This window comes from Triticum dicoccoides, chromosome 2A (genome assembly GCF_002162155.2).
Source record: "Triticum dicoccoides isolate Atlit2015 ecotype Zavitan chromosome 2A, WEW_v2.0, whole genome shotgun sequence".
In the NCBI taxonomy this organism is placed as follows: domain Eukaryota; kingdom Viridiplantae; phylum Streptophyta; class Magnoliopsida; order Poales; family Poaceae; genus Triticum; species Triticum dicoccoides.
Genome location: NC_041382.1, coordinates 694,715,738 through 694,729,688, shown reverse-complemented (window position 1 = coordinate 694,729,688; position 13,951 = coordinate 694,715,738). Strand labels below are relative to the sequence as shown.

Below are 13,951 nucleotides of genomic sequence, written 5' to 3'. Positions count from 1 at the left end.
AAGAAAAGGAGTTGCAGTCTTGTCCGGTTGACGTTCGTAATTCTGAGAGAAAGTTAAGGGTAGAATGCCAAATACACTAGAATCAATTTAATTCTCATGACGAATGCAGTGACAGTAGTGTTTGAAACGATATAGTAGCTCACCATAATTTTGCATAAAATATGATGCCACATTCTTGTGCTTCAAACATGATAATTGCAATCTGCACATCACAGTACACCCATTCTGACTCTCACCAAGATGCACAGTAGGATCGTTGTAACACCCCGGATGTAATTTACCTTATATGTATCCCAACTCTTGCCGTTTTCGGCAATAAGTTATTTTATTTCCTCGGGTTCGGGTTTTTGTCTCCATGTGTTGTTGCCGTTGTCATGCATCCCATATCATGTCATCATGTGCATTGCATTTGCATACGTGTTCGTCTCATGCATCCGAGCATTTTCCTCGTTGTCCGTTTTGTATTCCGGCGCTCCTATCTCCTCCGGTGCTCCTTTCTACCTCTTTTCGTGTGTGGGGGTTAAACATTTCCGGATTGGACCGAGACTTGCCATGCGGCCTTGGTTTACTACCGATAGACCGTCTGTCAAGTTTCGTACCATTTGGACTTCGTTTGATACTCCAACGGTTAACCGAGGGACCGAGAAGGCCTCGTGTGTGCTGCAGCCCAACACCCTTCCAATTTGGCCCAAAACCCATCAAAACCCTCTCCATCATCTAGAGCGTTCGATCACGATCGCGTGGCCGAAAACCGCACTTCATTTGGAGCTTCCTAGCTCCCTCTATGCCTATAAATAGATCCCCTTCAAAAATCTCGGGCAAACCCTAGACCTTTCCTCTCCACGCGCCACCGGACAGATCTCCATCCGTCCGGACCCGTCATCTCCTCTTCTCCGCCGTCTACAGTGCAGCTCCGGCGAACATCGTTATCCACGCCGATCGGGATCTGGATCTGAGACTTTCTCCTCGGTTGACTTTCCCCTGAAACCCTAGTTTTTTTTGCGTTTTTCATCATGTCGTAACTCCGCATCCGTAGCTCCATTTTGGGAATGTAGCATATCAAAATGTTCGTCTCAGAGAGTACATCATTTCATCTCATTGCGTCATTTTCATTTGAGCTCTTGTTGCCCAAAATGCTGTTGGAAGAGGGCTATATGGTTAAATTGTCAGATCTGCTGCATTAAATAGCTATTTGTCATTTTTGCCATGATTAATGTGTGCATGATATGCTCCTGAGTTCTACATGAGTTTTGTTATATGCCATGCCATCTCTACAGAGGTGCTTACCATGTATTTTTGTGATATGTATGGTGACTAGCACAAGCTTGCAAAGTAGTGCATTCGCTAATGCTGATTTCAGGGACTTAGAATTTCTCTAAGTCCTTGTCCTGATTTTGTCATTAGGCCATATGTTCATGTTGTTTCCTAGTAATCCGTGCCTCTTTTGAGTATGATCAGTAAAGATGTTTTGTTAAAATTGTGGTGCTATATCCATACATGTATTTGTTTGCAATTATGGAGCACCCTAGCTTGAGTCAATCAAGCTCTACTTTTGCTGTTTCATGAATCCTGTCAGATTGTTGACTTGTTAGCGATTTTGCCGAGGATGTTGCTAGTGATCCGTGCATTCTATGTTGTTTTTCTTTACATGTCTAGCTTCTATGTTATGTATTCTTGATGGGTGTATACTTAGTTTGTCATGCCATGCTCTGTAGCGAGTTCATCGAGCTCGTGAACATGCCTACTCATTAACAGATTTGCATGTGTCTTTCCCAGATTGATCGCGAGGGTGCAAGATTGCTGAGTCCCCGTGACTCACAGATTCCTTCCAAACCAGATGGAGGGACCGATGATACCGCTCCAGATGATGCGCTTGAGCTCAAGTGGGAGTTCGATGAAGTCTCTCGTCGTTACTATGTGTTTTTCCCAGATGATCAGTAGTGGTGCCCAGTTGGGGCGATCGGGGACCATGTCGCTTGTTGGGGTTGATCTTTTATTTTGGTGCCGTAGTCGGACCATGAGTGTATTGGATGATTGTAATGCTATTTATGTATTTGTGTGACGTGGCGAGTGTAAGCCAACTATGTACCTTTTCCCCTATTATCTTTTTACATGGGTTGTTGTGAAGATTACCTTACTTGCGACATTGCTTTCAATGCGGTTATGCCTCTAAGTCGTGCTTCGACACGTAGGAGATATAGCCGCATCGAGGGCGTTACAAGTTGGTAATTAGAGCCTTCCCCGACATTAGGAGCCCCCCCTGCTTGATCGAATAGCTGATGTCGTTGAGTCTAGAAAAATGTTTTGAGTCATTTAGGTATTATATATCAAAGAGTTAGGAATTCTTTTTACTCCCCAGTCCCTTCATCGCTCTAGTAAGGCATCCCGATGTAGAGTTTTGACTCTTCTTTTCTCAAATTTCACTAATTTTTTTTTAGGATCACGCGGGTTTCTTGGAATCGTTCCGATCGATTTGTGACGAGAACATTGTTCTTGGTGCCTCCTGTCATTTAGGGGTTGTGGCAGTGTCCCGGGGAGTTGAGCTCCGAGGTGTTGTCGTCACAATTTTATCGTTGCAGTTCTGAAATACTTGAGTTTAGTTTCGCCGACATCGAAAATCTCTTTTATGCAGTTGTTGGTGATATAACCTCGACGCCACCCAGTACTGGGGCGGGAGTTCGGGAGTATTGCCATAACTTGTATAACGGATGCTTTTCGAAGGTTGAGGTAGACGATTTCCGAAGTTTTTCTCGGTTATGTGTTGAAGGATGGATACAGTTGGATGTAGGATTTGCTAGATTTGGGTAAGATATTATGCTTCCCCTGTATCCCCAACACCTGATTGCATAACCGGAAAGGTTCGGGAGTTTCATAGGTGGGAATTCTTGTAGCTCTAGTTCTTCTTCCACGGATATTTGGTTTGAGATTGGGTGATCCTTACCGAGTATTCGTTCTTGTTCCGTACCTTGTTGTTGTTTTTCTTCTACTTCAATTCTAAGTGGCTTCTCAATTTATGGATATGTGACCATTTCAATTGGAATGCATTCGTTTATTTTGTTCGGATGTGAAGACTATATGTTGCAATTTCAACCCGTTTGATTCAACTTCAATATTTTTCTGTCAATGTGCTAATGGATGTCAACCTCTTCAGGATGGCTCCTCCAACGCGCACGACTCCGAATCCTGATCTGCCACCACCACCTCCACCTCCGGAGGCATGGCAAGCTGTGATGGCCGCTACCAATGCAAACACGCAGCTGATCATGCAACTTCTTCAAGAGCGCAACCAAGGGAACCAGGGCAACAATCAGAATCACTTTGCTACACTCAACCAGTTCCTTGCTAACCAGCCAAAGACCTTCAGCAATTGTGTTGAGGCAACATACGCTGATGATTGGCTCATGGACATAGGCAAGCATTTCGAGTGCAGTAACGTCAGGCCTGAGGACTTTTGCTATGCCTATGCTACGATGCCTACCACTTGCTTATCATGCCTCCCAAATTGCCATGTCAAACCTCTAACCCACCTTGTCCTAGCAAACCGTTGCTTGACTATGTTACCACTTTGCTCAGCCCCTCTTATAGCGTTGCTAGTTGCAGGTGAAGATTGGAGATCGTTCCTTGTTGGAACATTGTTTATTGTTGTGATATCACCATATTATCTTGTTATCTTAATGCATCTATATACTTGGTAAAGGGTGGAAGGCTCGGCCTTATGCCTAGTGTTTTGTTCCACTCTTGCCGCCCTAGTTTCTGTCATATCGGTGTTATGTTCCCGGATTTTGCGTTCCTTACGCGGTTGGGTTATAATGGGAACCCCTTGACAGTTCGCCTTGAATAAAACTCTTCCAGCAATGCCCAACATTGGTTTTACTATTTGCCACCTAGCCTTTTTCCCTTGGGTTTCGCGGACACAAGGGTCATCTTTATTTTAACCCCCCTCGGGCCAGTGCTTCTCTAAGTGTTGGTCCAACTGAGCGATGTCCGGGGCTACCAGGGGCAACTCTGGGCTTGCCTACCCGACGTCTTGCTCATCCGGTGTGCCCTGAGAACGAGATATGTGCAGCTCTTATCGGGATTTGTCGGCACATCTGGGTGGTGTTGCTGGTTTAGTTTTACCCTTGTCGAGGATGTCTTGTAGAACCGGGATGCCGAGTCTGATCGGAATGTCTCAGGAGAAGGAATATCCTTCGTTGACCGTGAGAGCTTGTGATGGGCTAAGTTGGGACTTCCCTGCAGGGATTTGAACTTTCGAAAGCCGTGCCCGCGGTTATGGGCAGATGGGAATTTGTTAATGTCCGGTTGTAGATAACATGAAACTCAACTTAATTAAAATGAATCAACCGCGTGTGTAGCCGTGATGGTCTCTTCTCGGCGGAGTCCGGGAAGTGAACACGGTGTTGGAGTAATGCTTGACGTAAGTTGTTCTATAGTTCTTCGTTCGTGCTTTATCTTCTCTTCTCGCTCCCTTTTGCGAACAGGTTAGCCACCATATATGCTAGTCGCTTGCTGCAGCTCCACATATTACCTTGCCTTACCTATAAGCTTAAATAGTCTTGATCGCGAGGGTGCAAGATTGCTGAGTCCCCGTGACTCACAAATTCCTTACAAACCAGATGTAGGGACCGATGATACCGCTCCAGATGATGCGCTTGAGCTCAAGTGGGAGTTCGATGAAGCCTCTCGTCGTTACTATGCGTCTTTCCCAGATGATCAGTAGTGGTGCCCAGTTGGGGCGATCGGGGACCATGTCGCTTGTTGGGGTTGATCTTTTATTTTGGTGCCGTAGTCGTACAATGAGTGTATTGGATGATTGTAATGCTATTTATGTATTTGTATGACGTGGCGAGTGTAAGCCAACTATGTACCTTTTCCCCTATTATCTTTTTACATGGGTTGTTGTGAAGATTACCTTACTTGCGACATTGCTTTCAATGCGGTTATGCCTCTAAGTCGTGCTTCAACACGTAGGAGATATAGCCGCATCAAGGGCGTTACAATCGTTAAGCAGTGTGGCACTTCACCCTCCTTCGCTTCAAGACAGCAATTCAATTCTACATAGTGCCTAGTTAACAAAATGCACTAGAATGGCAAATTCCTAAAGGAGTCCATCTCCACCTGGCCATCTTGGCAAGGTTACTTTGCACATCAAGCCAATCACGTGTAGTCATAAATCCTGGTGGTTCCCAGTCCTAGCTAGGGTGTATGTGGATTTCAACGACGCTAAAAAAGCAATTCTAACTAAGCGCAAAACTTGAGTACATTCAATGTGCGGCATGCTAAAATGAACCTAGCAACAACTAAACTCTACTCCTTAGTCGACACATGATGGTTTGTTTATGAATAGTTACTCCATCTCTGTTCTCACACTTAAATAGGAATATTGTGTGGTGCAACATCCATGTGATGGATGCTTTCATGCAATTCAATACTGCCATATGAGCACATGGGCATTTTTATTGTTTGTTGGTGTCCCTCTTTCAGCAGTAGCTCCCCCGTTATAAATTTTGCCTGTATCAAAGGTTCCTCTCAGTGACCACATAGAGGGTCTCCAGAGCATGCACCTTGCCAAGGATCATCAGACCTCCAAATCGAAACTACCTAGCAAGTAGTGAGCTTTAGTGACATAGTTTTATTATGCAAATATAGAGCCCTGCCTTTGTTGCTAGTATTCTAGTGCATGTCCATTTACTTGTTCCCCGCAGGATGATTCCCAGGATCACCTTGAAATTCTGAACGGACTGCGGTGCTATATGCATGCTTTCTTATACATAGTTACATTTTGGAGATTTCTCTAGAAGGCAGAGAAGTGTTGTGGCACTCCGTGGGATACTATGAGGTGTGCATGTTTTCTAAAGATTAACATTGACTGCAGTTTCTTTAATCGTAGATAGATGTGAAATCACAACTCTATAAAGAAAACTAGCCGCACAAATACATGGGTGTCTTGATAGTTGATTACAGAATTACCTAGGAGTGATAGTCACAAAGGTTATTTGACGTGATGGTTCTCACTAGTATTGATCTGGTTATATACAGCTCGTCCAGGTTTAGTTACACATCAAGTGATGGTGGATAATGAAGAGTGAAGTCTGTAGACCTTGTACATTCTAGCACTAAGCCATAATGCTAGACATTACAACACATGTTAGATAGCACTAACTGGATACAACTAACAATGACCAATTAGAAAAATATGCCGCGATCCACATTTACCTTTTCACTAAAAACATGCAACTTCTGGACACAAAGAACACCACTATAATTAAGATATTAAATTCATGGGACAACATGCCAAGTACTTGCCATCCTTACACTTCCATTATAACATGCGTACTATTTTGTCAAGATCTTATGAGATAATCACACTTCCAATCACACAACATTAAGACCGAGAGCACAATGTCTTTTCAAGTGCTCCTCCACTTATTTAGCCATGCATATAAGTGCTCATGCAGATGTAGAGCAACCGACGCCTAGATACTTATAGGTAGTACATCTGATCATCACGAGTAGTTGTTGGGCAAGATGAGACCGCACTTGCCGGGCAGCACCATGGCGTGGTTTGCGTCGATGTGGTACATTCTCAGCCATATACCGGCGATGCCTTTGTAGCGGCAAATGTATGATAGGTTGGCCTTCCCAAGCGCGGCACAACACTCAGCCGATGGGCTGTCCGTCGGGTTATTCACTGCCGCTGCGGGTTGGCAAAGTTTGAATTCATCATTCGACATGCCACAGACGCCATGAACACCCTCTAGTGCGGCTAGGGGAAACAGCATGACAAGCAACAATGTTGCAGCCAATGCCTGTTACTTAGTCATGGATGCTAGTATTGTTTATTGTTTCTGGTGGATTGCTAGTGAAGATTCTGGTCTTAGCTAGGTCTTACTTTGGGAATGTGTGGAGTGAATTGCAAAAAACCACCATATTGACGCATAGATTTGCAGAAAACACTGGTTTACGAATTTGTGCCAGAAACCACTGATTATTGGCCTAATCTTTTGCAGAAAACACTGATCACTCCCTGTGAGCATTTTAACCATGATTATGACATGTGGGTCCCGCAAAATCTGACATGGCATAATGGTTGGTCCTTGGTATTTTTACATAGGCACCCTTGAAAAAAAAAACGCAATCAGCTCCTGCTTGCGCGCCGCTGCGTCCGCATCATGCCGGCGTTGGCTAGGTCAACGCGCGGCTGCTGCTGCTTGCACGCCGCCGCATGGCTCTGCTGCTGCTTGTGCTGCTCCACTGCTTGTCATGCTCCATATCGAATGCAGTCTGACACTGCTGCTGCTTGCGCATGCGGCTGTTGCTGCTCCGCTGCTGCTGCTTGCGCGTGTGGCTGTTGCTGCTCCGCTGCTGCTGCTTCCACGTTGCTACGCTGGCGCTACTGCTCCCATGTCGACACGCCGCCGCTGCTGCTTCTACGTCGCCGCGCTGCCACCGCTGCTCCTGCTGCTTGCGCGCCGCCGCGTTACTGCTGCTACTTCCGGGCTGTCGCACCGTTGCTGCTTGCTTCGCTGCTGCTGCTCGCGCGCCGCCGTACCGCTACTTGATCTGGTGCTCCGCGCCGCCCCACATGTCCGTGCTATGCGCCACCGCCGCCGCTTGCTCTGGTGTAGGCCTGGATCCGGACGACCACGAGGGTGAGGACTTGCGGCGGCGGTTGGACCTCCCTGACGTCAAGGGTGCACCTTCTCTTCTCTCTGGATCAGGGTGGGGAGGGAGAGTTGTTTCTGGGAGGGAGTTTTTTTAAAAAGACCAGTCATTAAATGCGGGACCCACATGTCATAATTGTCATTAAAATGGTCTAAGTCATCAGTCAGTGTTTTCTGCAAAATATTAGGTCAAGAATCAGTGGTTTCTGACACAAATTTGTAAACCGGTGTTTTCTGCAAACCTATGCGTCAATGTGGTGGTTTTTTGCAATTCACTCGAATGTGTGCGATGAATGTTTGGTGTATGGCTCTATTTATAGAGGCAAGCCTCTATGTTCATGAAGTGTGTATTTTGCATCAAGGAAGAACTTAGGCGCACTAAGTGCTACCCACTTGTAGAAGCACTATCGCCTCATATCATGTAAAATAATCTGCACTTGAACTCACTGTTGACCGATAACGACTACCATAGTTGGCAACAAAGAAATGCAATGAAGCAAAACTAATGATTCTTTTGAAAGATTGGTGCGAAAATCTCCATAAAGCAACATGAGGAGTATGCCGCAAAGACCAGTTCTTCACAATGATAAAAAGTGATTCTGGTTAATCACTAGACAAGGACGTTCGCTAGCTAGCTTGAATGAAGCATTGGACACTGCAACTAACTGGATGCATGCACCAACTATAGCTTGAGATATTTTCTTCAGACCACAGAGTAATCAGCTTGATCTTGGGCTGGTGCTAACTTTGGCCGACTTAATTCGATAATGCTGTCAGGCGAACACGTAGACACAACGCATTACAGATTTCGGCGGGGGTGGAAGGCGAGCTCAACATGGGTTTGGGGGCGTGGCGTTAGTCTGTGGTGGTCGAACCAGGGTGGCGCGCCGGAAGCTCGACCATTACTGCGGGAATCAAGCAGGTCCTCACTTTTCCTAAGACTTGCCCCTCTTGTCGAACCGACCATCAGTCGCCGCCACTCCTCGGCTCGCCACCGTTCTCCTCCGGGTCAAGCGCGGCCATTACTCCTCAGCCCGCCGGGCCAGCGACGTCACCCTTCTCCCTCCGTCCATGCCGCCTGCTTCGAGAGGAGACCACAAGATGTGGGGAGTTGTAGGCCCCACTGTCGTGATTCTAGGACTGACAGTAGAATAGGGGGTAGGAATGTAGAGGCAAGATCCTAGCTATGGAGGAGTTGTACACACGAGTTTTATGAGTTCAAGCCCTTCTCGGAGGAAGTAACAGCCCTACGTCTCGGAGCCCGGAGGCGGTCGACTGGATATATGCGTGTGAATTACAGAAGGTGCGAACCCCTGTCCTAGAGGAGGGGATGACTTATATAGAGTGCGCCAGGACCCCAGCTCCCCTCCGTTACATAGGGTTCAATGTTCATAAAGGAGGAGCGTTACTGGTAACTTCCGAAGTAAAGTGCTATAAATGTCCATAAAGCTACGACTTAAACCCCGACCGTTGCGGAGGGAAGGGATTCACATCTTCTGGTGCTCGAGTGTCTTCAAGGTGGTCGAGTGAACACATCTTCATGGTCGAGTGGATGATGGTTTTTCTTCGACTGCTTCTGGTTCTTTGTAGATATGTCCTTGGGGAGGGTATGTTGGACAGATCCATGACCCTACCCTAGGTACATAGCTTCATCATTAGCCCCCGAATGGATCAGGGTTTGAGTGAGGAAGGAACACTTCCGACTCATTCTTTATGCTACGAGTATACCTTGTTCTGGAACAATGAACTAAGGAGACGACGTCAAATCCTTTTTCAGCCGCCTTGGTTCATTCTTGGTTTTTTTGTCGAGTGAATTTTTTCACGGTAGAATTCCGAATGATAATGTAGAGGGTGTTTTCAGTCTGACAAGTTGCTCTGCTCTCCGCGGATTTTGTGGGATTTGAATTTCGGGAAGCGCGCCAGATGGGCGAGACTGTGGTAATCGGGACGGATTAGGCAAGTCTCCTCGATCTCCGCACCACCTTTTTCGCCACGTACTGCACGCGTGACTGTTGCGGGATTTGTTTAGATCGTCCGGGTCCACCAGTCAGTCACTCGGGGAACGACCTTATAAAAGGCACCGGACCAGGCCTCTGCCCCGTGCGCTCCCATTCTCTTTTATTCTTCCTTCGACCTCCCCGCCACGCTTGCTCCTGCCCTCGTCGGCGAACCCTCGCTCGAACTCGACCCGCCGCCATGGGAAAAGAGAAGACGGTGGCACTGGAGCGCGCGAAGAAGGCGACCGCGAAGGTGAAGGGCAAGCGGACCAGCCGGGGCGGATCCTCGTCGAGATCCGGCCTGCCGTCGGGCTGGATCCAGGGCGACTGGATCCGCTCGACGATCAGCCAAGATGACCTCGACGACCTGGTGGAGGGGGGACTGATCCCCCACAAGTTGGCGCGGCTCCCGGGGAACGAGACCGAGCTGCAGCCAAGGGAGGGTGAGTGCGTTCTCCTCGCCACCCACGTAGATCGCGGATTCTCACTGCCTCCCCATCCTTTCTTCCAGGGCTTTTTGAAATTCTTTGGGGGTCAGCTCCACCATTTCACTCCAAACACCATAGTCTATCTGGCTACTTTTGTGTCAATGTGTGAACATTTCTTGGGCTGTCGACCGCACTAGGGTCTTTTCAAACACATCTTCACCTGCCGCTCCCAGTCAGTCAAAAAGGCCAATCCGAGTGATGAGAGGATGCACGTGATCCAGATGTGCGGGGGCCTGGGGATCCAGATGAGGAACAAGAGCACCTTCCCAGCAATGATCCTTCCCGACTCGGTCCGGGGTTGGCAGTCGACTTGGTTTTATTGTAAGGACCAGCCGACTCCGGGTCAGTCGACTGGACTTCCTCCCTTTTCTTTGGATCGAGTGGAGAAGCCCTCCTCCCTGAAGGTGGTCCCAGAAGAGAAGGCACAGGTCAAGGTGCTGGTCGAGCGGGTCGTCCAACTCATCCACGACGGGGTGACTGGGATGGACCTGCTGGAGGTCTTTCTCGGTCGACACATCCAACCGCTTCAGGCACGTGATCATCCGATGTGGATGTACTCTGGGCTTGAGGACTCCACTCGGATCCACCCGGAGGACGTCAGTGAGGACATCTTGGAGAAGTGGCTGATGGGAATCACCAGCAACAAAGACAACCCTCGGGGGTCTAGGAGGGTGATTCCATTCGACTACTCGCGTCAGCCGGAGCAGGTATGATTCTGTTTTATCAAGTATCTTTCCGATTCACTGTGTGACGTCTTGTTGATGGTCGACTGAATTTCTTTTGATCGTTGTCTTTTCAGGCCCTCATCGACATGTACTCAATGCCCAACGGAGTACAGGAGCAAGACGTCGAGGAAGGAGCAAGCGGGGGCGAGAGCGGCGAAGGGCACTCGGATGCTGAGGAGGACGAGGAGAGCGACGAATCGACTGATGACGAAGAGGTCAACTCGCCTCCTCGTAGGGAGAGGAGATCCAAACACGCTCACGACCCGGCGAGCGCTCCGGGCCTGGTGGCTGCGCCGATCGGGCAGTCTTCGAAGCGCCCCAGGACGTCTTCCCCAATGCCGATTGAGAAGGCTCCGAAGCAGCTCAAAGTTGTGCCGCCTCCAGCGCCAAAAGCACCGAAAGCCACCTCCTCCAAACTGCCAAAGGCTTTGCCCAGGATCAAAGTGACCGTCCCTACCATCTCCGGGTAATCATCTGACTTGTTCTTTTCGTCGACTCGAGTAACAGAACGTAACCGACTGGATGCGGGTCTTTGCAGTGCTGCTACGTCGGGAACCTCTTCTCTCCAGTACCGAGACAAGGAGATGGAAGATGCGGTCACCTCCAACCCAGGTAAAAACTCTTATGATCTTGCTCTTGACTACTCGGTCGATTGAATTCTAGCGGTTTACTTTAGAGTCGACTGATCTTCTCCGCAGCTCCGCCCAACGTCATCGATCTCCCAGATGACGATGAAGATGTGGCTCCTAAGCCCAGGAAGAATAAAAAAAGGCGACGACTGGTAAGGCGTCTCAGCAGGGACCAACGACAACACCAACCGTCTATCAATCTGAAGGCGCGGGCGGGGCCTCTATAACCTTCGCTGTACCGTTGTCGAGTGAGCGCCCCGCACCGTCGACTGTATTGGTGATTCCTTCAGTCGGCCCATCTCATGCCTCGGAGGTCCAAGCTGCTGCACCTGGGTCGTCTGCTCTCTTCTTCACCAGCTACCCCGTCCCGGACAACCAGTTGGAAGCGACTGCGGAAGCCATCCGACAGGCTGACGTGATGATGGAGCGGATGAAGACGGTGCATGAGAATAGCCAGGCTGCCTACGACGCCAGCGCTGCTCTCTGGGCCAATGTCCAGCTAAGTAGAATTTTCGACTGCTCTTGTTCTATCAGGATATGCTACCCGAAAAATTTTCTTCTACAGAATCTCCTGTTGTTTGCGTCGGATCAGAGCACCCAGTGGGTGTTTTGTTGTCTTTGGTAGTTGCGTTCTTCCACTCGGTCTGAGCGAGTAGGATCTGAACCGGTGGGGGCACGCTAAGTGCACCCACTGGGTGTAGTCCACGAGACCGCGGTCGACTGCTGGCAGTCGACTGGGGTCTGAGTTCTACCTTCCTTTCTTTTCTTCTACTCGACTCGGGCGGACCGGTCGAGTAGGATCTGAACCGGTGGGGGCACGCCAAGTGCACCCACTAGGTGTAGTCCCCGAGACCGCAGTCGACTGGGGTCTGAACGACTTTTTTTTTGACTTGATCCGGGCGGACTGGTCGAGTTGGGTTTTAATTAGCGGGGGCACGCCAAGTGCACCCGCTGGGTGTAGTCCCCGAGACTACAGTCGACAGTGTCCAGCCGGCTGGGGTCTCAAGTGACTTCTTTAGGTTTTATTCACTCGGAAGTAAACAACCTTTGATCTTGTCGACTGACCCGTCTTTTGCCTTCTGTAGAAGTCTTGTACTCTTATTTCCAAGTTTGCTAAACTTGAGGAGAAGCAGAGGCAAATCAACCTCGACTTGGAATTGGCCCAGCAGAATCTGAAGAAAGCTCAAGATGAAGCTGCTGGTATGGAAGGTAACTGCCTGTCGACTGTCTTTCAATATATTTCTTCGATCTCTTGTTTGATTTGATTGCTTCTTTTGTAGAGAAAATGAAGTTGGCTCTGGAGATGAAGGACTCGGACCTCGCCGCCGCGCAAAAAGCAGCCCAAGATAAAACTGCTCGCGCAGACCAGAAGCTGGCTTCAGTCGGAGCGCTGGAAGGGGAGGTGAACAGGCTGAAATCTTGCCTCAATGAATCTAACCGTGAAGTGACTAGTTTGAAGAAGGACAAGGTTGCCCTGAATGAAAAGCTGGAGTCCGCAATCCGCAAGAGGAATGACACGGATCCGAGGACTCTTGCCAAGAAGCTCTATCTCACGCTGGAAGGTATTTCTTTTAAACCGACTGTGTTGATGCTTGCGAACGGATCCTGGTCAGCCGACTCACTAATTTTTGGCTGCAGAATTCTGCCAAGACTTTGACGAGGAAACTGGAAAGGTCGAGACGGGTCTGGACCCTATCGCTTCTCTAGTTTGCGACGAAACTGCAATGAACGTGCTCCGACTGGAGTCCCGTATCGCCAGCGCCACAAGCTACCTCGTGCGCCTGAAGGAGGTAGTCTCCCGAATCGACTCATCACTTTGGCCAAGGGCGACGCTTCAAAATGACCTGGAATCCCTGATGGCTCGACTGAACGAGATCCCTGACCGAGTGCAAGAATGGAAGAAGTCCTCCGCCCGGTGTGGTGCTGACGTGGCGCTGTCCTTGGTGCGAGTCCATTGCAAGGAGGCTCGTGAAGACAAGCTGACTGCGATCAAGGTCGCTAACACCAAAAAGCATGACTTCCAGTCCTTCATGGAAACTTTCATCACTGCTGCTACTCGGATCACGGATGGGATCGACCTGGACGAATTCGTCGAGCCTGCCAGCCCTCCTCCTGCCGAGTGAACAAACTTATGAGACTTGAATCTGCTTTAAATTTGCCTCGGAATGCCGAGTGGTTGCTGTAACCGTTAAACTCCTTCGGGCTTGATGCTCGAATACTTTTGGTTTGCTGCTTGGAATAGTCTTTGCGCTGGAGATGCAGCTCTGAAGTGGTGGCTCCAGTCGACCTGCGCTTCGTCGTCCTTGCGGATAGGGATGGAACGCACATTGTACTTGTGGCGTAGCTCCGAAGGAGAAGGTTGCAGTCTACCTGCACCTCGTCGTCCTTGCGGATAGGGATGGAGCGCACGTTGTATTTGTGCCGTAGCTTCGAAGGAGAAAGTTGCAG

General features: G+C 48.9%; 1 pseudogene; it reads right to left on the bottom strand.

The window, feature by feature from the left end:
* Nucleotides 1-6,506: 6,506 nt before the first annotated feature.
* Nucleotides 6,507-6,824, bottom strand: LOC119351928 (annotated as a pseudogene).
* Between the last annotated feature and the right edge of the window lie 7,127 nt (nt 6,825-13,951).